Genomic DNA, 25,256 nt, shown 5'->3' with positions numbered 1-25,256 from the left:
GGCGCCCTGCACCCTGCACCCTGCACTCTGGGTGGTCTATGCGAATAGCCGCTGCTGGGGTGTGTACCCTGGTGGCCCCATCGGGACCTGCTCAGCCAGTGACACTGGGATGTGTGCTGAGGGGGGTGGGGACCCACTCCTAGGTCTGGAGACAGCTCACTGTCCCTTCTGACCTCCTGTCAAAGGTGTAGCCTAACTCATCTACCAGAGTGTCCTGCAGAAAGGGGACATTAGCAGACCAGGACCTCAGAATAATAAAAACAACACAATTGTCTACGAGTGGCTAAAAGGTTACGATTCAATCAACTGAAACCCCAGGCTAGGTCCCCATTTTTCAGGAAGGTAGCAGCAGAGTTGATAACATGAAAAGCTGTCACTTACTGAGTGTCCAGCAGGCACCATGCTAAGCAAGCACTTTTCTTGCAAGGTGGCTACGATGGTTGGATGACTGGGTAGGACCACTCTCCCTACTTCTCAGATGGGAACACGGAGGTGCAGGGAGGTCCAACCACTGGTCCAAAGCCTCAGAGAGCGCGAGTAGCAGAGCTGAGACGCAAACCAGGGGCTTCTCTGTCTCCAAATGCCTTTCTCCTCTGGAAAGGGTGCGGGGGACCCCTTGTGGCCAAGTTTCGCCGGCCTGAAAACAATTTCCACAGAAGGCTTGCCGGGAGGGGGTGGGGAAGCTGGCAGGAGGGATTCCCACCCCCCACCCGCCCCCCTGCCCCGACACCGTGGGGAGAGAAAGGGAGAGTCTCCTGAAAGCAACTGAATTATTTCATCTCAGCATTGGTAAGAGGGTGAAAAATGAGAAACAACCCAAATGTGCAACAACAAGAGATTGGTTAAACCGATTCATTTATATAAAGCAACGCAAGAGGCCGCGTGAGCGGGTGTCGCAGAACAGTGAGTAATTTGGAAAGAAAATGTTCAAAAGGTTCGTGGAGAAACGGGCTGGAAGCAATCATGTACGACTGATCCATCTTGTAAGAAAATAATCTGCGTTTTACATCCTCTCGGTCATCTATTAAATAAATGTTGCATGCTGGTACCTGAACAGTAAGATTAATTATAGGCAATTTTTTAAAAAAAATATTCTTTCTTCTTATTTGTATTCTCTGAATTTGATAAACCTAACTGCTTTATTTTTCCCTCTGGATAAAAAGCACTGTCCTATAAAAAAGATGAAAAATTCTCCTTGTAACACTATGAGAGAAGAGAGTCCTCCCGCGGTGGGGCCTCAGTCTACCCACCTACAAAGGAGGCTCACCTGCATGACCTTCTAACGACCCTATCGTGCTCCATCCCTAGGCATACTGCTCATGTTTGGGGATGTCCTTGACATCGGGGACGCACCCAAAGAGCTCTTCTAGTGGGGGAGCAGGGTCGTGTCGTCTGCAGCCCACGTCAGCCCCTTGGCCCCCCAGGGAAGGTGGGGCAGCTGATGCCGCCCATTTGACCGAAGGGCAAGTCTCCGGGATGTGTGTTTCCAGTTCTCCAACTCCATTCGTAAGCTGCCGCTGAACACCCCCAACTCCGAAGCTCCGCAGCCTCTGGTGGACGTGGAAAGACAGGCAGGGCGAGGACACCCTGTCAGGGGTTTCGGTCCCTTCTCTGAGCCGGGTCAGGGGCTGCCCACATGACAAGGATGTCACTCTTATGGACACGGTGTGCCTCCATGTTGCTGTTAAACAGGGCGACAACTTGCACCTGGAACCCTTCCTGCCATGAGGCGGGGGACCGGCAGGAACTGCACTGGCTGTGGGTCCTCAAGGACCGGTCCTTCCCCGAAGGCTGTCCTCACGGAGGGAGGATGGGGGATGTGGAGAACGAGGTCAGGGTGAAGTCTGGGGAAGGGGCCTGACATTTGAAGGCACCTAGGAGAAACACGTGTACGTGTGTTAGAATGGCCCCTTGCGGAATGGTGTCACACCCACTGCCTGGCACTTGGTAGATGCCCTGCAGGTGTTGACAGGAATCCAGCCTGCCTCACGCTCCATCACCAGCCCCGACCTCAGGCCTGGGGCCAGTGCGCCCCTCCACCCCAGCTCTGGGATCTTCCCCTCCCCTGAAGGATCGGCCTTCCCAGATCAGTGGGTAGGCTTTTGGCTGCTCTAGTCTGCTGCCTCTTCCTGCAGAGCATTTAAAGTCAATCCATCAACTGTCATTTCCTAGGACATTAGGAGCTGGGACAAAGGTTGAGTGGGTGTTAGAAGCTTGGCCCTGACCCTGGCTCTGCCACTTGTTATTTGAGAGAGCTTGGGCACTTCCCTCTCCCCGTCTTACCTGGAAAGAAACTTGAGGCTCAGAGAGGGGCAGTAACTCACCCGAGGTCACACAGCAGCTAATCGGCAGAATAGAGGTTAGAACCCAGAACCCAGGTCTGTCTAGATTCAAAGCCTACTTCCCACCCACTCTGCCGCCTCTGCTCAGCATGTTAACCCTGGACCGCCCCTTAAATGTAAAAAGGAAGCATTCCCCGTCAGGTTGGGTGAGCTGGGTGTTAGAGCCCAGGCATGATTTCAGAGGTACAGGGGAGCCCTGGTCCTACCCCCTCCCCCATCTCCAACAGTTGCCCACTGGCAGTGAGCCCCAGATGTGAGATGCTGTCTAATCCCTGGATATGCAAAGGCTGGTGTGTGGACCTCTGGGCAGAGTCCCAGGCCCCAGCCCAGCCACGCCGAACCCCAGTCCAGATGTTACCAAGATCCCAGGGGGCTCCTGTACATTGGCAGAGAAACTCCGTGGATTGCAGCTGTAATCCTTTACCCCCCCACCCCCCGGCATCTCATATAACGGATGGTCTCTTGACTTCTCGGTGGGGTGGGGATGGGGGACTATGAGGCAACCCTAAATTAACCTAGACATATCATCATAGGGCCAGGCTCTCACCTTACGGAACTAACATTTAGTGAGTACTTACTGGGTACCAGGCTCTGTGCTTAGAGCTCTGGGTGCCGCACATCACATGCTCCAGCCTTCTGAAGAAGGGGGTGTTACTGTCCTCACTTCCTGGCAAGGAAATTGCGGCACATTTAATTTACTTAATTTAGTAGCTGGCCCAAAGCCGCACAGGAATCGGCAAAGCCAGGACTCAAACTCACACTTTCTAGTGCCCAGTCTGCAACGCTAGTGCCACTGCGTTACCTCCTGAGAACACCTGGGTGTTTGCAGCTACCAGGTGAGGTTCCCACTGTGTGGTCTGTGGGCTGGCAGCAGCAGCAGCACCAGAGAACTTGCTAGAAGTGCAAATTCTTAGGCCCCCATGTTTGGCCATTGAATCAGAAACTCCGGGGGTGGGGCAAGCTGGGGTAGAATCCCAGAGGCTCCTGTGACAACTTCCAAAACATCACACGGTGTCCCATGTTCGGTTCTGGTTCTCCCTGTACCTGGTGCCTGGAATGAGTGCTAGGTCAGAAGTTCTGGACATGGGAACCCCCAGTGGGTCCCCCAGGTCCCCGGCACTGAATGCAAATGTTCGTGTGCATGTGTCTATGAGATGCTGATCTGCGAAGAGGCCCCTGACTTTTATGGGAGACCCACAGGGACCCGAGATTCCCTCCGCCCCCAGCCAGGTTTGGAATCACTACACTTCTCTGCTTTGGAAGTGTGGACATTAGGGTCTGGGTGATGTTCTGGGGTGGGGGGCCTTCCCGTGCACGGGAGGGTGTTTCGCAACCTCCCTGGCCTCTACCCACTCAACGCCACTCGTATTCATTGTTTCCAATGTTGCTGTGACAAACGGCCGCACACTTCCCAGCTCACACAGCACAGATGTATCCTCCACGGCTCTGTAGATCAGAAGCCCGACCCGTGTCTCAGCGGCTGAAATCGAGGTGTCGGCAGGGCTGCGTTTCCTTCTGGAAGTTCAAGGGGAGTCCGCTGTCTTGCCCTTTCTTATTTTAGAGGTCACCCGCGGTCCTTGGCTCCTGGCTTCTTCCTCCACCTTCAAAGCCAGCCACACAGCACACGCCCAGCTCTTGGCCCGTGGTCATGGGTCCTCTGACCTTCTCCCCACTTAGGGACCTTGTGCTTCCACTTGCCCCCCCCCCCCCGCCCCCAAGGTCATCCAGAACAATCTCCCTATTTTGGAGTAAACCAATTAGGAACCTTAATTCTATCTGCCACCTTCCTTCCCATTTGACATGTGACAAAACATGTCCCCAGGTTTCTGGGGATTAAGAGATGGGCATCTTTGGGGAGGGACATTATTCTGCCTTCTACACTGTTAGTTCCCCACCAGGAGGTTCTGAGTTGTGACAGCCAAGTATGTCCTTAGATATTGTCAACGGTCCCTGGGGACACTGACTTACAGCATTCTCAAGTATAGTATAGGGCCCTGCTTCTGAGAGTTGTCCTCTTTAGTGAGTTAATTAGAATTCACAGGGTGGGGGGAACGCATGTCCAACACACAGCGAGTGTCAACTCCTGGACCCCTCACACCACCCCCATGAGGTCAGTGACACCAAATAGGCAAGTGGCTTAACCAAGCTGAGCCTCCACTTTGTCATCTGTAGGAAGGGGACCAGAAGAACTACTTCCAGGGTTGCGGAGAGGACTAAAGTAGAGGGGGTGTGGGAAGGGCTCCCCCCGGTGCCTGCAGAACGGTAGTGCCCAGGTGTCAGATGCTGTGGGCAGCTGTCTTGAGTAGAAAAACAGTATTACCTGTCTTATCTTGGGTTCCCCCAAATCAGAGCCAAGACAAAGGTTATTTTGGGAGGTAGTCCCTGGATGTTGGAGAAGTAGGGAGATGATGGTGTGGGAGGGACCAGATGGGTGAAATAGGAAGGAGAGAAAGTTGACTCAGTTGTGTGACTGAGCTGGGTACCACTAGGGACACCTGCCCAGGCCTACCTGGAACCACACAGAACGCACTTCAGCTGTTTCCACCCAAGACATAGGAGAAGGGTGTGGGGCATTGTTATCCACAAGCTCCTGACCCCGTGTCCCAGAGAATGTTAACTCCTGAACTCTTCCAGGTGTGTGCAGGTGTCCAGGTGAATTATTTAGCAACCCCCCACCCCCTGCAAAGAGCCTAACATGCACCCACGGTCCCTGCATGCAATGCTCGCGGAAGCCACCAAGCACTCGTACCTCCTCATGTACCTAAACCCCTGATCCTAACAGGGACTTAGGAGCCATCCCAGGGGGGTGACCTCACCAAGGCATGTGCTGGATGTCCCAGTCCAGAAGTCTCTCTAAAAATCACTCGATGAAATATAGTATGTCATTGCAGAGAATGAATATGACCCCCCCGGACAACCAAACAACTCAACCATCCTAATATTAGGCAAAGGGGTTTCCGTGGTTCACAATACAATTTCCAGGGTCAATAGCTACGCTGGGCTAAATAGCGTCCACCCAACATTCCTACGTTGGAGCCCTAACGCCCAGGACCTCAGACCATGAGTGTACGTGGAGGCAGGGTCTTAGTAGAGGTGACTAAGTTAAGGTGAGGCCATTAGGGTGGCCTCTGAGCCAATCTGACCGGTGTGATTATGAGAGAGATGATTTAGACACAGACCCACAACAGCGGGATGGCCATGTGAAGACAGAGGGAAAAGATGGCCATCTGCAAGCCCAGGGGAGAGGCCTCAGAAGACACCGACCTGCTGACACCTTGATCTTGGACTTCCAGCCTCTGGAACTGGGAGAAAACACATTTCCATGAAAGCCACCCAGGCCCCAGTATTTTGTTAGAGAAGCCCGAGCAAACTGATACAATCTCATAACACACATTAAAAAAATGCTGTATTTCAGGGGACTTGGGTTTGGTTTTGCTGTGTTTTTTAAAACACAGGGCTGCCCAGTCACCAAACGAGGCTTTTCATGCCGGGGAAAGAGAGGACAAGACAGGGGTTCTAGAGCCTCAGGCTTGGCTGCTCCCGATTGGTCGATCTTCCCCGTCTCTGAGCCTCCCTCCTCCGCCCAGTGCCCCCTCGCATCACCCCCCAACAAGCTACTTTCACTCGATTCCTGGGCTCGAGGTTGCTTCTGGGAGTGCCTAACCTAGGGATTTGAGTCTTTGACCTGTCCTGACCCAGGGCTGAGGTCAGGTTCAGGTGTGTGACATGCCTGGCTGGGCTTGCCTCAGCCATGGCAGCCAGTATTAGCAGAGGACGGTGGTCCAGGCTGTATCCGGAGCAGCCCAGAAGGCAACTCTCGTCTGCAGCAGAGGCGACCCGACTTGCTCCCGGCCCATCTCAAACAGGCAAAGCACCTGTAGTTCTCGATGTCACGGAACGCAGGTTGGAGCTGCCTGGGTCTGAGCTTGCGCAGACTCACGGCCCTGACCCTCATCTTGCTCATCCGTGATATGAGACGTGTTGTAACAATCAATCTCTCTCTCTCTCCCAAGAGAGAGACTGACCCGCTTAGATCCTGAAGGCTCCAAGTTTCCAATTGAGCAATGATGCCAGGCTGCTCAGCCTGAATCGGCTCCTTCCCCTAGGAGGTGCCAGTGCCCTCTGGTGTGAAATGACTATCTCCCAGACCCCCTTCCCTGCTTTGCCAAGATACACACTTTCCACCTTTCCGCCCAAGCCCAGAGCCCAGCTGTCTCGGAGAGAATGAGCCACTTTGTGAGGCCTGCAGGCAGCCCTGCCCAGGGTGGTCCCCTGGCAGGTCCCTGAGCCTGGCCTCCCCTGCCCTGGCCTCAGGCAGCCCTGGCCAGCTGGCCACACTCCCTGGGGTCCTGGGCAGCGCAAGCTCAGGAAAGGCACATCGGCCCCCTCTCTGGTCAGAGGTCCAGGTTGTTTTGGAAGGGCCCGATGATGGTTTTCAAAAACCTTATTTTACTTCTGTTCCAAAAACATCCCATAAAATAATCTGACAGCCAAAGGAAATGCATGTTGGTTGGGGAACGCCCCTGCATGGGCGAGCTGATGAAGACAGGTTCCGCACCCGCACCGCCCCCAGCCCTTTCTGCCCGGTGCTTTAAGAAGCTGACGGCAACTTGGTGTTCTGTTCTGTTCTGTTCTGTTCTGTTCTCAACTTTTGGGGAAGAGGGGTTGCCAGAGCCACTACAGAAATCTCCAGGTCTCTACATCCTGGGAAGATGCCAGTTTCCCCCCTCTCCTCTGTAAGACTCTCAGGAGGTGGTCGCTCTCCTTTGAATGGAATTTAGCAGCCATCTGTTGTCATCTCTCAGTGTTGTCTTTCCCATCACTGTATCTCTTCTAGCTAGGACCTTTTTGCTAGGGCCACCACCAGAGTCACAGCCACATCATCTCTCTCCTGGATGCCCACGCAGGCTCCTTCCTGGCTTCCCTGCCTCCATCCTGCCCCCTGCAGGTCACTCTCCTCAAAACAGTCAGAGGCGGCTCTTAAAAGATGATAGGTGGAAAATAGACAGGGGGAGGGTAAAAATAGTGTAGGAAATGTAGAAGCCAAAGAACTTATAAGTATGACCCATGGACATGAACTATGGGGGGGGAATGTGGGAGGGAGGGGGGTGGGCAGGATGGAGTGGAGTGGGGGGGGGAAATGGGACAACTGTAATAGCATAATCAATAAATATATTTAAAAAAAAAAAAAAAAAAAAGTCAGCTCCTCTGCAAATCCTTCTGTGGACTGAACAAAAGCCCTTTTGTGAAAAGAAAAAGACACTCAACAAAGTAGCCCTGGAAGGGAGCTCGCTCAAGCTGAGCACAAGGAGCCCCCAGCAAGCAGGAGCCGCACGAGGAGAGACTGAAGGCCTTCCCCGAAGACTGGGACCCAGGTGAGGATGGCAATTCTCACGGGTCCATTCAACAGCGTCCCCGAGGTTACAGCCCCAAGATTAGACAAGAAAAAGACATAAAAGGCAACCAGATGAGAAAGGAAGAAGTGCAATTGTCTCTCCTTGCAGATACTGTCGTCTTCTGGGACACAGAGATGGCGAAGTCCTGGTTTGCAGCATTTACTGATTTCAGTGGCCGAGTTTACGACATCAGCCTGCTGCCCCTGCTGCCCTAGGAATTAGTCACAGAAACAGAGGGACCTCACCACCTCAGGATGACTCTTCCTCTGAAAGCCCTTCCCTGACTTCCACCAGCACATGGCGTGAACGTTTAATAGAGACACACCAAATTGGAGGTGCAAACAATGCCTCAGGGACTTCTCGTTGCTGTTAGTCTGAAGTCTTCCCTGTGGCCTCTGAGGCCCTGTGTGATTGGGCCCCCACCCGTCCACTTTTCCATCTTCTTCCTACAGCCCCTTCTCCCTCCCTGCGCTCAGCCAACCACAACATGCTTCCTTCTCTTCCTCCAGTGACCCAACCTCAGGGCCTTTGCACGTGCTGTGTCCTCTCGCAGAGTGCTGCCTTCACTTGGCTAGATCTTATCACTCAGGTCTTCATTTAATGGATGGTTCTCAAAACGGGGGACGTTTGCCAACGTCTGGAGATTATTTTGGGTGGCCACAATGGGCGGGAAGCTACCAGCATCCAGTGAGTAGCCGCAGCCCAGGATTCTTCTCAACATCTTACAATGTCCAGGACAGCAACCCCCCTCCCCCACCCCACCAACAAAGAATTATCCAGCCCCAACTGTCAACAGTGCCAAGATGGAGAAACTGGCTTCATTTCGGAGCACCTGCCCCCGTCACCTTAGTCACTGGAGGAGGTTGTCCCTGTTATTCCTTCTCCTTGTATCGTTTAAGCACAATTTGGACCAGACCCACGGCAGGCGTCCCAGGGTCCTCGAGAAGACACTCGGGGAGCTCAGAACAAACCACATTGCCCCGCTGTGTCAGGATCGCAGAAGCAGGAACTCACACAAAAGAGTTCCATGCGAGTGATTTATTAAGGAAGTGCTCTAGAGAAACGAGAAGGCGATGAAGTGAGGCAGAGGAGGAACAGGGAGAGCCCGGGCAGGATGAGGTTTCAGCCAAGCCTCAGCTCCGCCTGATCCTGTGGGGACCCAGGCGTGTAAGTTACAGCTCAGGGATTGTCCCAGCGCACTCGAGGCAAAGCAGCTGAGCTTTCAAACCTGTGCTGGTCACTCCAGAGCGGCACCAGGGAATATTCTGTGTCTGAGCCCCACTGGCCCTCTGGGCTGGCAGGCAGAGCAGCCAGCCGGGAGCTGGAAGCAGCCAGCCAAGAACAGCCACAGGTGTAGCTACCAGGAGCTAAGGCTCCCAGAAGCCAGAGAATGTTCACACAGATACACCTGGGGGATCCGGATGGTGAACTGACCATGGAAATCTGCAGAAAACCTGGGCGATCCGGTGAAAATGAGCACCCCCATGTGCTGTTTCTGCTCTGCAAAGCGGCAGATCCTGTCGATGTGGCCCTCCTTCCCAGGGGCCAGCGGAAGGGGACAGGCATTGGCGAGCCGGGAGCTGTGACGTGACATCAGTGGGCATCGTCAGTACCAAATCCTTGCCCAGAGTCTTTGCCGCTCACGCTCCCCCATCATAAAAGGTTATAGACGTCGCTTCCTCCTCATGATTTATGTTTCTACAAAGGTTGCTCATAAAAAGCACATCTGTATGTCAAATCCACTTGACTTAATCAGCTCAGAGAAGGTTCTTCACTCCCGCTCTGCCTCTTTGAGCCAGTAACCATCTCCAGAATGGCTCCGCAGCCATGGATGAGGCTGGGATACTCGAGAATTCCCCGAAAGTTGTTTCCGAAATTCTACGTGGATGTGAGTGTTCATAACGAGGCTATGTTGGTGTCCCGGGGGCCTGGGACCCAAAACACATCCAAAGATAGAAGACAGACGTTCCCCTTTTGGCAGCGCTTAATTTCCTACTTCACGATGTTTATTAGTTCGCTCAGGCTGCCGTAGCAAAGTGCCGCCAAGAGGGTAACTTATGTAACAGAAATTTTTTCTTCCCGTTCTGGAGACCGGAAGTCCCAGACCGAGGTTGGCAGGAGCGGTTCCTTCTGTGGCCGGGAGGGAGACTGTCTGCGCCCTGCCTGCCCCTGGCTTCAGGAGGTTTGCAGACAGTCTTCGGTGTTTCAACCGATCTCTGCCTCCACCTTCACAGGGCGTCTGGGTTCTCCCCGTGTGCCATTCTGCATCCAAATGTCCTCTTTTTATAGGGACACCGGTCATATGGGATGAGGGGCCACCCTATTCTAATATGACCTCACTTTAATTACATCTGCAATGACCCTATTCCCAAATAAGGCCACATGCGGATGCACTAGAGGTTGGGCTTCACGATAAAACTATTTGGGAAACTGAATTTTAGAACATCTTAACACAGGGCAGGCACTATCTTGTGTTGTCGGGGGTGGTGCCCCCCGCCAAGGGTAGAGGCTGGGAAGGGGAAAGGAATGATGCGGGTGGGAGTAACTAGTTGGCTGTGGCGAGAGCGAGCCAGCCCCAGCCCACCACCTCTGAGAGGCCTTCCTAGTGGCCTCCAGTGTCTCCCACCCTTTTGTAGACCTCTTCTGCCCACCGAGCCCACCTCTTACCCCTGCCACTTTTGGGGGGTACCAGATCACCAGTGCACAACCTAGAAGTGGGTGGGAGGTGAGTCACTGGGTGGCCTTGACCATGGGGGAATGGGAGCCCATGGAGCAGGCTCCCCTCCCTTACGCCCTGAGCAGAGGCTTCTGCAATGCATCTCCTATAGCTTCCGAGGTCCTGCAGGACTCACACCAGTTGCCAGGAGCCAGGCCGAGAAAGTAACGAGTGTCCCTGTCGGCTTCTTTCCAGTCCCTCACTCCTGCTCCCTGGGGCACCTGTCCGCACATGAACCCTCGCTTGGGCTCTGCTTTCAGAGCTGAGCTAAGATAATTCTGCGAGCTGAGACCACAGGGAAACCGGAGTGGCCTTCCGGCTGGCGCCATCAGCAGGGCCCATCCCTCGTGTGGACTGACGAAGCTCTGGGGAGAGAGCTGGGAGGATGAGGGAAGAGAGGTGTAGGGGCTGGGGCAGCAAGTCCCCGACGACAAGCCACCAGCCTCTGCTTGTCAGGAGCTCAGGGGCACCTGTAGACACCCCTGCACCGCTGAACAGCCCCATTTCCTAAAAACCCAGGAATGTGAGCTTGCCTCCCTAACACCCCATTTTTTCCAAAAATTAAAAACGCTCTCCCTACCCACCCATTCCCGCCCTTCGTTCCTAAAACAGCAAGGGCTCAAAGCTTTGAAAAGCCTCCCCTGTTAACATGTAACGTCGGGCAAGTTCCTTAGACGGCCCGCACCTCTGTTTTCTCATCTGTAAAGTGGGGTCACAACAGTGCTGGCCTCACAGTGTCCTTGCAAAGTTTACATGAGGTCAGTCCCGCAAGGCCGCTTCCTGCCTGCCCTCCTTCCTAGCGAGCACGCAACAAACACAAACAAAGCCAGCGGTTTCCAGGGAACCGGGTGGGGGAGGGGGGCTGGTGACCGGAAGGGAGTGTGAAGACTTTGGCGGGGATTGGGGGGGGGAGGGCTGAGAATCTACTGTTTCCCCATCTGGCTGTGTTCAGTTTGTGACAATTCAGTGTGCTGATAACGTGCCTCCTCCTGTATGCGTGTTATACTTGAATAAGAAATTCGAAGGCCAAAAAATAAAATAAAATAAAATAAAATCACCTGTCGCTGCCGGTGGTGGCAGCATGGCACCCCCAGGCTGTAGGAGAAAGTGGAAGAATCCTTGGCCGCAGGGAAACTCCCAGTAAGCGGTGACCCAAACCATTGGGGCACCTCCCAGGTGGGTAAATACTGGGTTGGTTCCTGGTTGCGTGCCTCCCCGTCTCCAGACCTCAGTTTCTCCTCGTGACCCATCACCTTCGCCTGATTCCACCGTCTTGTCATGGTTCTCCATTTTACTCATGGGGAAACTGAGGCCCCCAACAGCGCATTACGAATTATTAGGCTCCAGAGCTGGCCCATTCCCTGGGGACTGGCCGTGTGACCTCTCCCTGGGGACCAGGCACTGTTCTAGAATGTTCATTTCTTAGCTCATTCCATCCTCACTTTAGCATTCCCATTTCACAGAGGAGGAAGCTAAGGCACAGCGAGGCAAAGTCCACAGAAGCGACGCTCGCGCTCCCAACCGCCCCGTAGCGCCAGGCCCCTGCAGCGGGGGGGGGGGGGGGGGGGGGGGGGGGGGGGAGTTGCTCCTAGCTCCCACCCTCCCAATCCCTCTTTCCCCTCCCCCACCCAAGCATTTAGCCGGGCTGGGTCCTTGCCAAGTCTCAGCTGTCACAGCGTTCCCACCTTTGATCACCAGTCAGCGTTCTTGAAGTGCCGAGTCTCCCAGATGTTGGGCTGATCAAAGGCAGCTGTTGCCCGGACCCTCCCCAGAGCACAAGATTAGAGACGCAGGCAGGACCGGGGCGGGCGGTGGGCGGGGCGCACGCGTGATGGAACCGCTCCGCCGGGGGGCGGGGCCAGGCTGAGTGAAGGCGGAGCCTGCTGGCCTGGGGTCCCTGTCGCTGCAGGTTGAAGCAGGATCAGGTTCCACCAGCGCTGGGCAGAGAAACCGAGGCTTGGGACAGAGAGCTACGCCATGGGCTTAACTTCAGAAATGCTGGCGCTGGCTGCAGGGACCCTCCAAACCGGCTCAGAAGCAAAATCTCAGAGATTAAAACTCGAGGTTGCCAGGAACGTTAGTAATGACCATATTTTTTTCTGGCACGTCGCCAAGAGCTGAATTTTACGTTTACAATTAATTTAAAAACCACAGATGAAACAGCGTGTACACACAATCTTGTGGGCCTTTCCCCCCCAGTATAGTTATAGGAACAGAGGGTGAAAAACTGGAAAGCATACACCGGAAAACCTGCGGTGGGCGGATCTGAGCTGAGGGAAGGCTCTTCCTTTCACTTCTGCCTCATCCATTGACTCAACAACACTTAGGGGCATATTCTCAAATAGCAGCACCTAAGATTATGCTACGTTTGTAATAATTTTTTTAATTTAAGTAAAATATTAAATGGTATATAGAGTGGATATTCTCTAAAACATAAGTCTGTAAAGGATAGGTGCTAGAGATTAGATACATACATAGATAGATAGAGACACATATAAGGCTAAAAACATGAGTAGAAATACATGAGCCCCAGCACCTGCTATTTGATTGGCAGGTAGCTAACCCCACCTCCCTCCTTGTCTCGGTTTCCATTTCCCGTGGGAGAAACAGAGGTGTATGTTGTGCTGGAATGGCTCCAGTTCCCACCCTCAGAAACCCCAAGATCACAAACCCTGATGGGAGCTGATGTGAGGGCAGCTCCCCTATTTCTGAGAGTTCGACTTGTGCCCAGCACTTCGAATGCATTTTTCTCCCGCCCTCTCAACAGCCGATGCAGCAAATACTACCCCCTGATTTTACCAGCTGCAGAAGCCGGGACACAGACTGGCTGGAGACAGAGGGGCACAGGGCCTGCCTCACACCAAGCTGATTGTTAAGTTTGCAGGGATTTTGTGAACCATTTGTCAAACACAGCCGTTATGAACAATGAACTTATGTAAGCTCACATTTAAATAGATTCCATGAAGAACGGAGGAAGCCTTCAGCTCACCACCTTCTCATTGTCTTACTGCATTGTACTCTTACGTGTGTTCCTGGCTGGTGGACGTACATGGCATTAAGGGGGGGGGGGTGCTACCTTGCACTTACAGAAATCAGCCACAGCTGGGGCCTTTATACCATGGAAATTGGCAAATGCCTCACAGCCAAGGGACCAAGTCCTCCAGGTACATAAATAAATAAAATGTGCCCCAACCAGTTTGGCTCAGTGGGTTGGGCGTTGGCCCCACAAAGCGAAAGGTCGCTGGTTCTATTCCCAGTCAGGGCACACGCCCAGGTTGCAGGTTCAGTCCCCAGTCAGGGCACATACGAAAGGCAACCAATCAATGTTTCTCTCTCACATCAATGTTTTTCTCCCTCTCCTTCTCCCTTCCCCTCTCTAAATAAATACAGTCTTTAAAAAAAATAGAAGACATAAGATGCAAGTTTCATGTAAGCGGAAACGAGTCATTCTATTGGGAATGGAAAGCACGCAAATTGAACCCTTTTCTATGGATGCCGCTGCAAGTTTTAAACAAGGTCCCGGTCCTCTCTGCATCCTTGGCCACAAGGTGGACAGTGGCTTCCCTGGGCATGTAGTTGAGAAGTACGCGGTGTTGAGGAGACGCCCTTTATTAAGCACTTACTGTATGCCGGGGTATGTGCAGAGCCCTCTAAGAAAATTTTCTCATCTATTCCCACAACAGATGTTTGGGCGTTTGAATACATCCAGGAAAACCCACGCACATCATGTTTCTGCTTCCCCTAGTCACGGCCCCAACAGTACGGAGCCGTGCCCCCTGGGCATGGGAGGGTAAACTGACACCCAGCTAGCAGGTGCCCTGGTTGCTCTTCCTCACCGGGCAGCGCCTGTCCTCAGTCCCCACACGTGCTATCCCCTAAGACGTAAGAGCCGCGATAGGGGAGTCCCTGGCAAACAGCTTAGGATTCAAGAGCCACATCCTGCTGGCAGCAGCTGACTTCTCATGGGCCTGGGGACTGTGCACAGTCAAGGGGTTCAAAGTTAGGTCAACCACATCCCTCCTCCTGCCTGGAATCTGGATGCAGCAACCCAGACTCCACATCAAGGTCACAGCCCAAGATGATCAGACCCATGTAAATGTCTTCAGCTGAACCTTTTGTGGGTCCCCATGTTGTCCTCGTGACCCCAGAACACCAAGCCCTGCCACACCCTGTCCTGCACACACAGGATGCCCTTTCCCCTGGAATTATCTCCTCCTCCTCCTCCTCCCAGCCTCCACTCTGCTGCCTCCTTTTCCCTTTCTCTCAGTTTCTCTTCACGGACCAACCCGGGCAGGGAAAGGCCTCCTCTGTGGCCTTCAGGCTCACATAGAAAGTGCCAGGGTGAGCAACATTGAACATATGTAACAAGCAGTAAGGCTGGGGTAGCAACCCATCAACATGGCCTTGAACTTGAGCAGAGGGATTATGTCTAGGAAACAACTGGTCCACCCATGCTGCCGAGCATGGCTGAGCATCATCTCTGCTTACCCTCATCACGCCGGGTCACGGGGTCTCCTTCTCCAGCTATATCCCCTTTAAGGATGTGAGCCATGTCCCACTGGAGTGTAGGAACCGGGTCCTACTCTCTCGAACAATCAGTATTTGCTGAGTGCCAAATGGAATTGAACTTCACTAGCACTGTGTTCCAGTAACTGTGTTACTAGCACTGTGTTGCTCGACTCACCTGTAAAACAGGTCAGTAGCAAGATCTGCCTTGTGCTTTGGCTGCGAGGGGACCATGATGGAAAGTGCTTAGCATGATTCCCACGATCATTCATTAAGTGGGAGTTGTTTATTATTATTTTGTGGGGGTTGGTTTTATGGGCTCATTGGCTGAAAGGGGAGCCCTCCCCAGGGAGAAAGGAGAGACAGATCGGGCAGTGCAGAGAGGCGAGCTAGGTAGCCTATGGCTCTGCCTCGGTGCTCCCAGAGCCGGAGTCTCCTCACCCCTCCGTTCCAGCCCCCTAAGAGCATGAGACCAAAGAGGGGGCTGATCAATCACCGGGACTTTAAAGGCTGCTCGGCTTTCATACATCGCGTCCGCCCAATGTTTCTCTTAGCTGCGTGCTAACACCCGTTTGTTTGGAGCTCACAGCAAATACATCTTGGAGAGGACTTTGATCCCTGGCAGCTGTGTACGTGTGAGTGAGGCAGAGTCCCAGGGGCAGGCAGAGCCTGGGAAGGAGGCGGGCTGGACTTGTCTTTCTGATGTCCTCTGGGTTTGGCCCTTCCTCTCCCAAGCCCCACCCCAGCATGCTGCCCTTGGAGGCAGAATCAAGAGCGAAAGCCCATTCTCCAAAGTCACAGAGTCCTGGGTTCAAATTGGGCTCTCTCCTTTTCCAGCTGTGTGACCTTGGGCAAGTCACTCAGCCTCTCTGGGCATCACTTTCCTCACGTGTTAAAAGGGCTTTAGAATTGTTCTTGAGGACAGTAGTCTGAATAGGAATAAATAGGATTGTGCACAAAAAAAAACACTTGTGCCAAGGTAGGAAGTTGACAAATGTCTGAATGAGCAAATTTTGGTTCTATTTGCAAGAAAGGCACCACATCCTTGTAATTAAAGGCACCAGCAGGGTCAGGTGCCAGATGACGCCATGCTCCTACTGTCCTGCTGTGTGACCCTGGGCACGTCACTTCCCCTTTGTGAACCTCAGTCTCCTCGTCTACAAAATGGAAATCACAATAGCGCCTCCCTAACGGGGAAATGAATATGAACTTAACGCAGGCAGGACTTCGATATGCTGAGAAGGGCCCTCGGCACCCACTCAGTAAACACGGCCTTCGTCACCATCACGAGTGGCAGAGGAGCAACGCCCTCGCCTCTCTGAGCAGATTCCTATCGGGAAAGACGAATAGTAACAACAACAAGAATAACAAAGAACTCACAGGGTAGGGGAGGCACTGAGACCACATGGGGAAGAGCCCTGCGTGTGGACAGATGAAGTGATGGGTCGCGGGGTCATTTAGCGCAACATTTCCTCAGTTTCTCCAGCCGGAAAAGGAGGAAGCTTTCCCCCACCCACTGATTCAGACGTGGCAGTGTATGTGGCCCTCTCTGTGGCAGGTGGAAGAGCCACCTCTTTTTTCCAGCCTTGTTGAGAACATCCCCCTTTCGCTGAGTGGAGTGCTCCATCTGGCCAGGCAGGAGGGCACAGAGGTGTTCCTGTCCCTTCAGCATTGGGGGCAGCAAGCCAGGGCAGGCCCTCCAGGGTGGCTCAGAAACAAACACGAGGAAGAACCCCCCCCCTCATGTGCCTCTCCATCCCCATGGCCACCACCCTAGTCCATGGCCACAGACACCTCTCACTGGATGGCAGTGGCAGCCTCCCAGGGCCTCCTTGTTCAGAAAAGACCCAACACCCTTCTCCTCTGCTCCATTAATAGGACTCTGAGTTGGTTGGGGGTGCCCACCTGTGCACCTGAAGGACTACATTTCCTAGCAGCTCTTACAGCTGGAGAGAGCCATGTGCCCAAATCCTGGCTAATGGTAGATAGGTGGAAGCTGTTGGGAGGATCTTCTGTCTGGAGGCCCTTTAAGAATATCTGCTTCTGCTGACAAGAATAAAGGGGAGGGGCAGGAGAAGGCAGGGAGACCCATCGGATCGGGATACAGGCCTGACACTTGGGAGGGAGAGGAGGAAGGAAGGACACCGCTCTGAGAGCATCTTGACTAGCCCACTGGGGGCCCCAGAGCGAAGATCGCCCACTAGAGGAGTCCCACAGTGGGTGGAAATGGCCTGGCTCCGGGACCCCACCAGCTCAGTGATCAGTGGGGAGCAGCCTGGGGAAAGTGTGGCCTTAACATGGACACAGTGCGGGACTTGCGGCCTGTCACACAGCCTGAGTCCCTGTAACAGGGTCTCAGGCGAGTTGCTGCGTGGCTCACCTCCACAGTGGCCACAGCACTGTCTCCCCCTCCCCGCCCTTTACACTCACAGGAGGGCACAGCTGCCCCTGAGGCTCAGGTCCCAGGGTGCCCGGCCCCCCAGTCTGTCCTCTGGCTGGAGTTGTCGGGATTTAAATGAAAGCAGTCATGGTGTCTAGGGAGAAGTCCCCACGAGCGAAGCCGAGAGCTGTGTGGGGAGCTCTGGCACTTTAACATGGCTCCTGTGGTGTGTGAGGCAGGAAGGGGCCGAGGGCCACTTTGTCCTTCCCAAATTCTCACAAGCCTTCCGGGCGGCAGGTTTCCTCCAGCAACTCGGCCCCTGCGGAGAAGAAATGGTAAAACACGGGGGGCCACAGCAGGGTGCTGTGACCCCCTCGGGAAGCCTGAGTCTCCGAGGGAGACTGAGGCTTCTTCCCTTGTTGGCTTCCGGGGGCTGCCAGGTTCCTGGCCTGCAGCGGCATAACGTCCCTCCACTCCATCTCCCATCGCCTTCTCCTCTGGGGGTGCCTAATGTCCCCCTGCTTCCTTTCCAAAGGGCACGTGTGGTGGTCTTTAGGGTCCACCTGGAAAATTTGAGGTACTCTCATCTCAAAATCCTTAGCCCAATCACATGTGCAAAGACACTTATTCCCCCTTTTTTTTGGTAGCACATAAGGTGGCATTCTCAGGTGGCAGGGATTGGGGTGTGGACATCCACCTAGTGCGGGGGCTATTTCACCGTCTTTACCACGGGCTCCCACTGTCTTAGGGTCCTGGCATCTCCTTCCCCTGCCCCTTTCTCTGCAGGTCATTGCCTCACTGAAGTATCTTCAAGACCTCAGCACCATGTGTCCCTGCCTCCCTTCCCGGACAGAGCTCCCCCTCCTCTTGCTCTCTGCACACAGGCCCCTCTGGCTTTCTTTAACTTTCTCCAGAGTCAGTCCATTTATCCAGAAATAATTTACTGCCCATCTATAGTCAGGCAGTAGGGTGAGCTGAGTTCTGCAAGGAGGCAGGGTTCTGTCTCCCTACATGGACAGAATCAAGAATAAGCCCCATCTGTTGTACACCAAGCCAGTTTTGGTGAGGGCCTGTGGACAGCGTCCTCCAAACGTCCTGCCGTGCCCATTCAGGTCCCCAAGCACCGCTCTGCACCGATTGATACGCGGTCCTCTATCGCCGCCTTGTGGTCCATCCGTAGAATTGCAGGGAGCCATTCTAACTGGGCAGCACAAAGATCAGCTACGAAACGATGGGGTTCCAGTGAGCTGCCGGTCTGACCCTCTTGCCCCCGCTGCCTGGGACATCAAAATAAGATGCTGGTGTTACTGGCCCCTTGCTAGGCAGCATGAACATGTTATCTCAAGTATTCACCACCATCCTGGAGAGGGGCATCATTGGTCCTGCTTTATAAATAAAAGATGAGGTTCAGAGAGGGATATTGACTTACCCAAGATCACACAGCAGGAAGTGTCGGAGGTGGAACTAGAACCCAGGTGTGTTCACCTCTGCGTCCAGGCTCTAGGTCTCTGTCTCAGGTTGGGCTATTTCATGCTGTGGTTTTCCAGGGCCCACTCCCCTCAGCTGCCGAAGGGAAGAAGAGAGTGGGGTAGATGGTGGCCCCGTGGAGTCCAAAAGGAAAGCCAGGAGGGTCAGGCAGGCTTGGCGTTTGGTTTGCCTGGGGACACTCTCCTCACACAGAAGGCCAGAAATCAGTCTTAGACCTTTGACCCTGGAGGAATGCAGCCCCCTGCCCCTCTGAGATGATGCCTTTGAGGGTACAAAGCTCGTCCCTCAGTGACTGCACCGCTCGTGGGACGGTGGGGATGCACACCTGCCCCGCAATGTCAGTCTCTCTCACTCGCCTGCGAGCCACATCGGAACAGGGAGCTGGCCAGCCCTGACCATCATCACTGTCTCAGTGCCCATTACATATTAGAGCAAGTGAGTGGGTGAGCAAATGAACATGCTGGCTTCTGTCTAGTTGAACCATCTACCTAGCTGGACCACAGCCAAACTGAGTGACTGTCATAGAGCTATACTTCCCACTGGTCGATGTTTTACGATAAAAGAACGTAAGGCTCAGATAGACGGTGGGACGCACTGTGAAAAGCAGGGGTCTTGACTGAAGGGCTTTCCCCAGACATTAGCATCCCAAGGTGCGCTGAGAGTTTGTAGGGCTGAGTTACGTTACATAGTTTTTTCTCAGCCTACTTAGGCACCCTTCTCCTCCCTCTCTCCACAGAAGACTTAGAGATGTCTCGCTGGTCGCTGTTGCACAAAAACAATGTTGCAAGTGTTTTCTTAAATTCACCGCAAGAGCGGGGCTCTGATGTTGGGTAAGAATGCGTCCTCGCCTTGTTTTCCCAGCCATTCAGCATGCCCCCTAAGCAGGAGTGACTACAGTGAAGATGCCTGAGAACCATTAAAGGCAAGTTGAAGCCAGGGGTTTGTGATCTGGCTCACTTCCTGATTCTGTCAATAAAGTTGTATCAGAACACATTCGTCACACTTATTCCTCTGGCTGCTCGGAGTGGCAGAGTTGAGTCACTGTGACAGACACAGCTGTATGGCTCACACCCTACAGCCAAGTTTGCTGACTGTTGATTTAGATCCGTAGAACAAACAAACATACTAGGTACAGTTTGCCATGAAGGCTGTGCGAGGCAGGCAAAGAGCGATGGGCCTGGGACCCTGTGGGGACAGGCATCTGGACGGAGTGGGGGGCCCAGAGCAATTCACATTCATGCGTTTGCTGTGAGTGACTGTTTTTACACAGCTTGTATTGCCCGCCTGCCAGGCACCCGGTGTCGGGACACTCTTGGTCGTGTCTCAGGCATGGTTCTCAGGAAGCTGACTCATAGGTGGAGTTTAGCACACAGGAGGTTTCTTTGGGGGTGCCCATGGCATCAGAGAGCACCCGGGGGAGGGAAGGGAAGGAATGGGAAGGGAAGGGAGCAGAAGTGGGTAGGGGGAGTCACCTTCAGCTGCAGTGACAAAAGAGGCCTGAGCTGGCCTTTTGGAAGATTCTGAACCCAGGCTGAGACTTCAGGGGTGCCCCTGGTAGGGCAGGGAGGCTGGGCCTTTATAACTCCCCAGGCCAAGCGTCATTGGACTGCAGCCCTGCAGGAAGGGGCACAGCCTGGGTTGAGGCAGCCCTCTGTAGCTGAGGAGAGTCTGTAAACCGAATTCCATGGAAGGGGGCGCTGGGTGGGACGTCCCACCGTCCACCGTAGTGAGCACAGGCAGACCCAGCCCTTGCCCAGTAGTGAGCCCTACCTTCTCGGGGGTCAACGGTCATTCAGCATGTGGGCAAGCAAATACCTATGGAATGGCAAACGGCTGGGGGAAACGGAAGGTGTGCTCAGAGGCACAATCAGCGTGGCCCTAAGATGGACTGGGGTGTTCTCTCTGAGGATGAGGCATTTAAGCTGAGGCCCAAGGGATGAGCTGGACGAGGTCAGATGAAGAGTTGAAGGATGAGCTCAGGATGTGCAAAGGCCCTGAGGTGGTGTGTTAGTCTCCTAGGGCCACTGCAACACACGACCACAGTCTGGGTGGCTTAGCACCACGGCAACGTGTCCTCGCACAGTGCTGGGGCCTGGAGGGCTGAAACCCTGGCGCTCATAGGGCTGGGCGGGCTCCGAAGGCTCTTCCAGCTTGCAGTGGCTGCCAGCAACCCTTGGCTTGTGGCTGCATCACTGAAGATCTGCCTCTGTGGTTGCCTGGAGGTCTCCCTGTGTGTCTGTGTCTCCACGGGGCCTCCTTATAAGGACACCAGACATTGACTTTGAGGCCCACCCAACATCCAAGATGATCTCCTCTTAACATTCTTAACTAATTAGATCAGCAAAGACCCTGTTTCCAAATGAGGTCACATCCACTGATTCCAAGGACTTCAACATAGGTTGTTGGGGACACAATTCAAGCCCCAGCAGGTGAGAACAAGGGTTGCCCGTTGGAGAAGCAGAAAGTGGCCCGTGTGGCTGTGGCTGGGGTGGGGAGTGGTGGTCCGTAGCTGCACCTCAAAGGACCTCAAGGTCAAAGTGAGGAAACAAACTTTCTTTCCAAACCGGGCCTTGGTGGTCCTTTCATGCAGAGGAGGCATCTGCCCGTGGCACAGCTGAAAAAATGAGAAAATGAAGGGTGATTCTGGGTTTATTTGTAGTTCATCCCCAGAAGGCCCTGCCTCGGGCCCCGGCCAGCATGGCAGCCAGCAAGATTAAACAGGCAAGGAGATTTGGGGCCTCCAGAGTCCCGGGTAAGACCCCCATCTGCTTGTCTCCTCAGAACGGGCTGAGCTTTCCCCAGCCACATTCTGTTTGATGAATGATTTGCGACCGCTGCTGCGAATATTTATGGTTGACTGCGGAAAGCAGGAGGGGCCCCCACATCTCTGATGTTCAGTCCCCAGCAGGGCCTGGAGGAGAGGGGCAAGGTTCAGCCACCATCTGCCCCCAGTGAGCTGCCTGATGTCCATGCAGGTGTGGCGGAGGCTGGTGCACACCTGGTCTCCTGTCTCAGGTGACTCTGGCCACCTCAATCCCTCGAGGCTCTTCTGCAGATGCCTCAGAGCCAGGGGGCTGCTCTTCTGAGGGGTTTCTGGGGTGATGGTCTGCGAAATGTTGGGGCCACATTCAAGGTGTCAGGTGGTGACACACGGCAATGGTCTTTGTCACCCGCGGCTACCCCAGCTTCCTGATTCCTGACAGTGACCATAGGTAGAGAGGAGCAAAAGGAGCCCCCTTGAACCTGACCTTGGTCCTCCGTTTCCCTGCATGTCAACAGATAGGAAGACCGTGACTGCCTCTGACTCTTTCTAAAACGGGCGATATTTCTCAGACCCACACAGGGCTTGTTGGTGACAAAGGGGACAGCTTTCTAGAGAAGGAAACCGGCAGACAGCGCCTTCACCAGGTGATCAGAGTCCCCATCAGCCAGTACACATCTTAACCGAATGGAATCGTGCAGAAATATCAGATTAACCCACACCGAGAGATGCTCTCTAACGCAGCTGCCTGGGAGCCTTCAAAAGCACCGGGCTCCTGACAGATGAAGACAGACTGAGGCCATACAGCAGGTTCTGAAGAAATATGACAAGGAAGAGCATTGTGAATTATGGACCAGGAGGGAAAAAATGAATTAGATTCTAAAAAAATTGATTCGACACACACCCAACAGCAATTCCCCCTCTCCCCATGGTAGTCCTGTTCTTTCTAGAGAAGACCCCATCACCCATCTCTCCTTTGCTCCCCCAGAGACAGCCACATGCAGGGAAAAATCAAGCCTTCTCTGCGAGGGTGAGGCAGTGAACACACTGAGCTTCGCGATGGCCTCTGTTGCAACTACCCCACCCTGCTCTTTCCTCGACAGCGAAAGAGCACCTGCAGAGGAGGCATGCATGCACGGGTGTGGCTCTGTGCCAATAAAACTTTATTGATGGACACTGACATTTGAATTTCCTATCATTTTTACGGGTCACAAAACATCATTCTTCTTTTGATTTTTTTTTCCCCCGCAACCATTTGAAAATATGGAGGAGGTTAAGGGGTGGAGGGATTGAGCAAAAAAGGAGTAAGGATTCGTGGACGTGGCCAACAGTGTGGTGATTGCTGGGTGATGGGGGGTGGATAAGGGGGCTTCATGGTAATGGGAAAAAATACAATAAAGATTACATAAAAAATAAAAATAAAAATGTGGAAAACATTAGCTGGGTGCAGCCATAGAAAAATGGGCGGCAGGCCAAACGTGGCCGGGATAGGGTCTGGGGGCCTGCGTGGAACAGCAAGTGCACAGCGAGAGACTTTTTCTTTTCCACAAAGGAAGCCTGTGCCCGCAACTCGCTGTCCCCCTTTAACAACGGACCTCGGTGATTATCCCACATCGGTAAAGAATGAGGTCCTCCACCCTTGTAATTGTCAATATCTTTTAAAAATATTTACTGTGCTCCTTAGTTTAGCATCCATTTAGACTCAGAAAAGTCGTGAGAAGGTTAGAGTTTTCATGCAGGCTGCACCCAGCACACCCTGTTTTCAGCGTTACTGCCACGTGTTCCACTTGTCACAACCAATGAACCAATGGTGACACCTTATTGTTAACCAAAGGCCATGCTTTCGTTCGACATCCCAGTTTCTCCCCATGTCCACTGGCTGTCCCAGGACACCACGTCCCTTTTAGTTGTCACGTCCCTTTGGGCTCCTCTTGGCTGTGACAGTGTCTCAGAATGTCCTTGTTTATGATGATCTAGGTGTTTGGGTTTTTTTTTTCTGTTTGTTTGTAGAGAGAGAAGAGGGAAGAGAGAGAAACGTCCGTTTGTCCCTCCACATTCTTGTGCCTTCATTACGTGATTCTTGCAGGTGCCCTGACCGGAGATCGAACCCACAGCCTCGGCGAATCGGGACCATGCTCCAACCAACCGAGCTGCTAGGCCGGGGTGCGCTAGGTGTTTCTGAAGCATTCTGGTTAGGGATTTCGCAGGATGTCCCTCCACTGGGGTTTCTCTGACGTTTTCCCCTAATTAGATTTCTCGTGGAGAATATTGAGCTCCGTGTTCACTCTCTGTCCAGCCTCTCTCAGCCCGTTCGAACCTCCCACCCCACTTCTGGCCTTTCCTTGATGGGAAGTTATTCCCTCAGGTGCAGCCCCACTGGTGAAGGCAGCCGTGAGTGGGGCTGCCTCACACCTGGCTGATTGTTTTTTTTTAATTCCCAGGTGTAATCAGAGAGGCCAGCCCCATGGGGTCCAGGTGCCCCCGATCATGTTTGCTGGGGGAGAAAAGGAGACAGAAGACAAAACAGGAAGTCAGGAGAGCAAGGAGGCTAATAATAACTGTATAACATGGTTGTATATTAAATGCCCGGGAATATACGGCCCAGGAACAGTCCCTCCAACTGCGACATGTGGCGACCATATTCTCTTGGCCCGGCGTTGAAACGTGTGGACTGGCAAAGAGCATTTCACTTTCTTTAAATACCTTCCGGTTTGTGAATTTCTTTAGGGAAGGCTACATGTAGCTGCGTGTTGTAATAAAGGCAGTTCGTGAAAATAATAAAATAAAAAAACACAAAACCAGGACTGGCTGGGCAACCCACACTTGACCTCTCATAAAAGGCTAAGATCTCGGAGCAGCTTCATAAAGGCTGCTCCAGGCGGTTCTGACCAAAGTCACGAATTGCAGGGGGGAAAACCAAACACCCAAATTGTCATTTAACTAAAAAGTACTTTTACACATACCAATACGTATCTGTTAAATAAATAAGTGACTTTCAAACACAGAACCCCCCGGGCACGGGCTCTAGGCTCCAGGGGACATTTTGCGTGTGTCTGTGAGTTTGCACTGAATAAACAGTCAACATAAGACATGCAGAGGGTGAAATCTGATGTTCAGAGTCACTTACTAGAGAGCAAGTAAGTCCTCTAGTGATGGATTGAATCGTGTCCCCCCAAAAAGATATGACCATGTTCTAATCCCTGGAACCTAGGAGTGACCATATTAGCATATATAATGAAGGATTTCTAGGTGAGATCATTCTAGATTTAAGATAGCCCCTAAACTCAATGGCAGTGTCCTAATAAGAGAAAAGAGGGGAGAAGCCCACGTGAAGATGGAGGGAGAGTGGAGGGATATAAGTTACAAGCCCAGGAACACCTGGAGCCACCTGACCGGGAAGGGAGGGGAAAGATTCTCCCCTAGGGCCTGCCGAGGCAATAGCAGCCCAGCTGACACCCTGATTTCGGGATTCTGGCCTCCAGAACTGAAACAAAAAAAGATTTGTTGTTTTCAGCCTCTAAATTGCTGGTAATTGGTTAAAGAAGCTCCAGAAACCAACGCACCCCCCTAATCCTATCACTTAAAACTATTTAACCCCTACTGCTACATAATGCTTAATGGCCACACGACTTAGAGCAAGCTGCTTTACTCCTCTGGTTCCCAGTTC

At 53.2% G+C, this 25,256-nt stretch overlaps 1 long non-coding RNA gene across 3 annotated transcripts; it reads right to left on the bottom strand.

Moving 5' to 3' along the window:
* Positions 1 to 387: 387 nt before the first annotated feature.
* Positions 388 to 12,252, bottom strand: LOC123480422 (uncharacterized). 3 transcript variants are annotated; one of them, XR_008427393.1, is made up of 5 exons: positions 12,140 to 12,252; positions 2,921 to 3,009; positions 2,284 to 2,341; positions 1,268 to 1,874; positions 388 to 637 (listed from the first exon to the last, which is right to left on the bottom strand). It is a non-coding gene; the product is annotated as an uncharacterized lncRNA (long non-coding RNA). The 3 variants fall into 3 exon arrangements; XR_006656431.2 differs by lacking the exon at positions 388 to 637 and having other exon boundaries at positions 848 to 1,874; XR_008427392.1 differs by lacking the exon at positions 388 to 637 and having other exon boundaries at positions 848 to 1,874; positions 2,921 to 3,005.
* Positions 12,253 to 25,256: the final 13,004 nt, after the last annotated feature.

The sequence above is a fragment of the Desmodus rotundus genome, chromosome 7 (genome assembly GCF_022682495.2).
Source record: "Desmodus rotundus isolate HL8 chromosome 7, HLdesRot8A.1, whole genome shotgun sequence".
Taxonomy (NCBI): domain Eukaryota; kingdom Metazoa; phylum Chordata; class Mammalia; order Chiroptera; family Phyllostomidae; genus Desmodus; species Desmodus rotundus.
The sequence above is the reverse complement of the archived record's forward strand: the minus strand, read 5'-3'. Positions and strand labels throughout refer to the sequence as shown.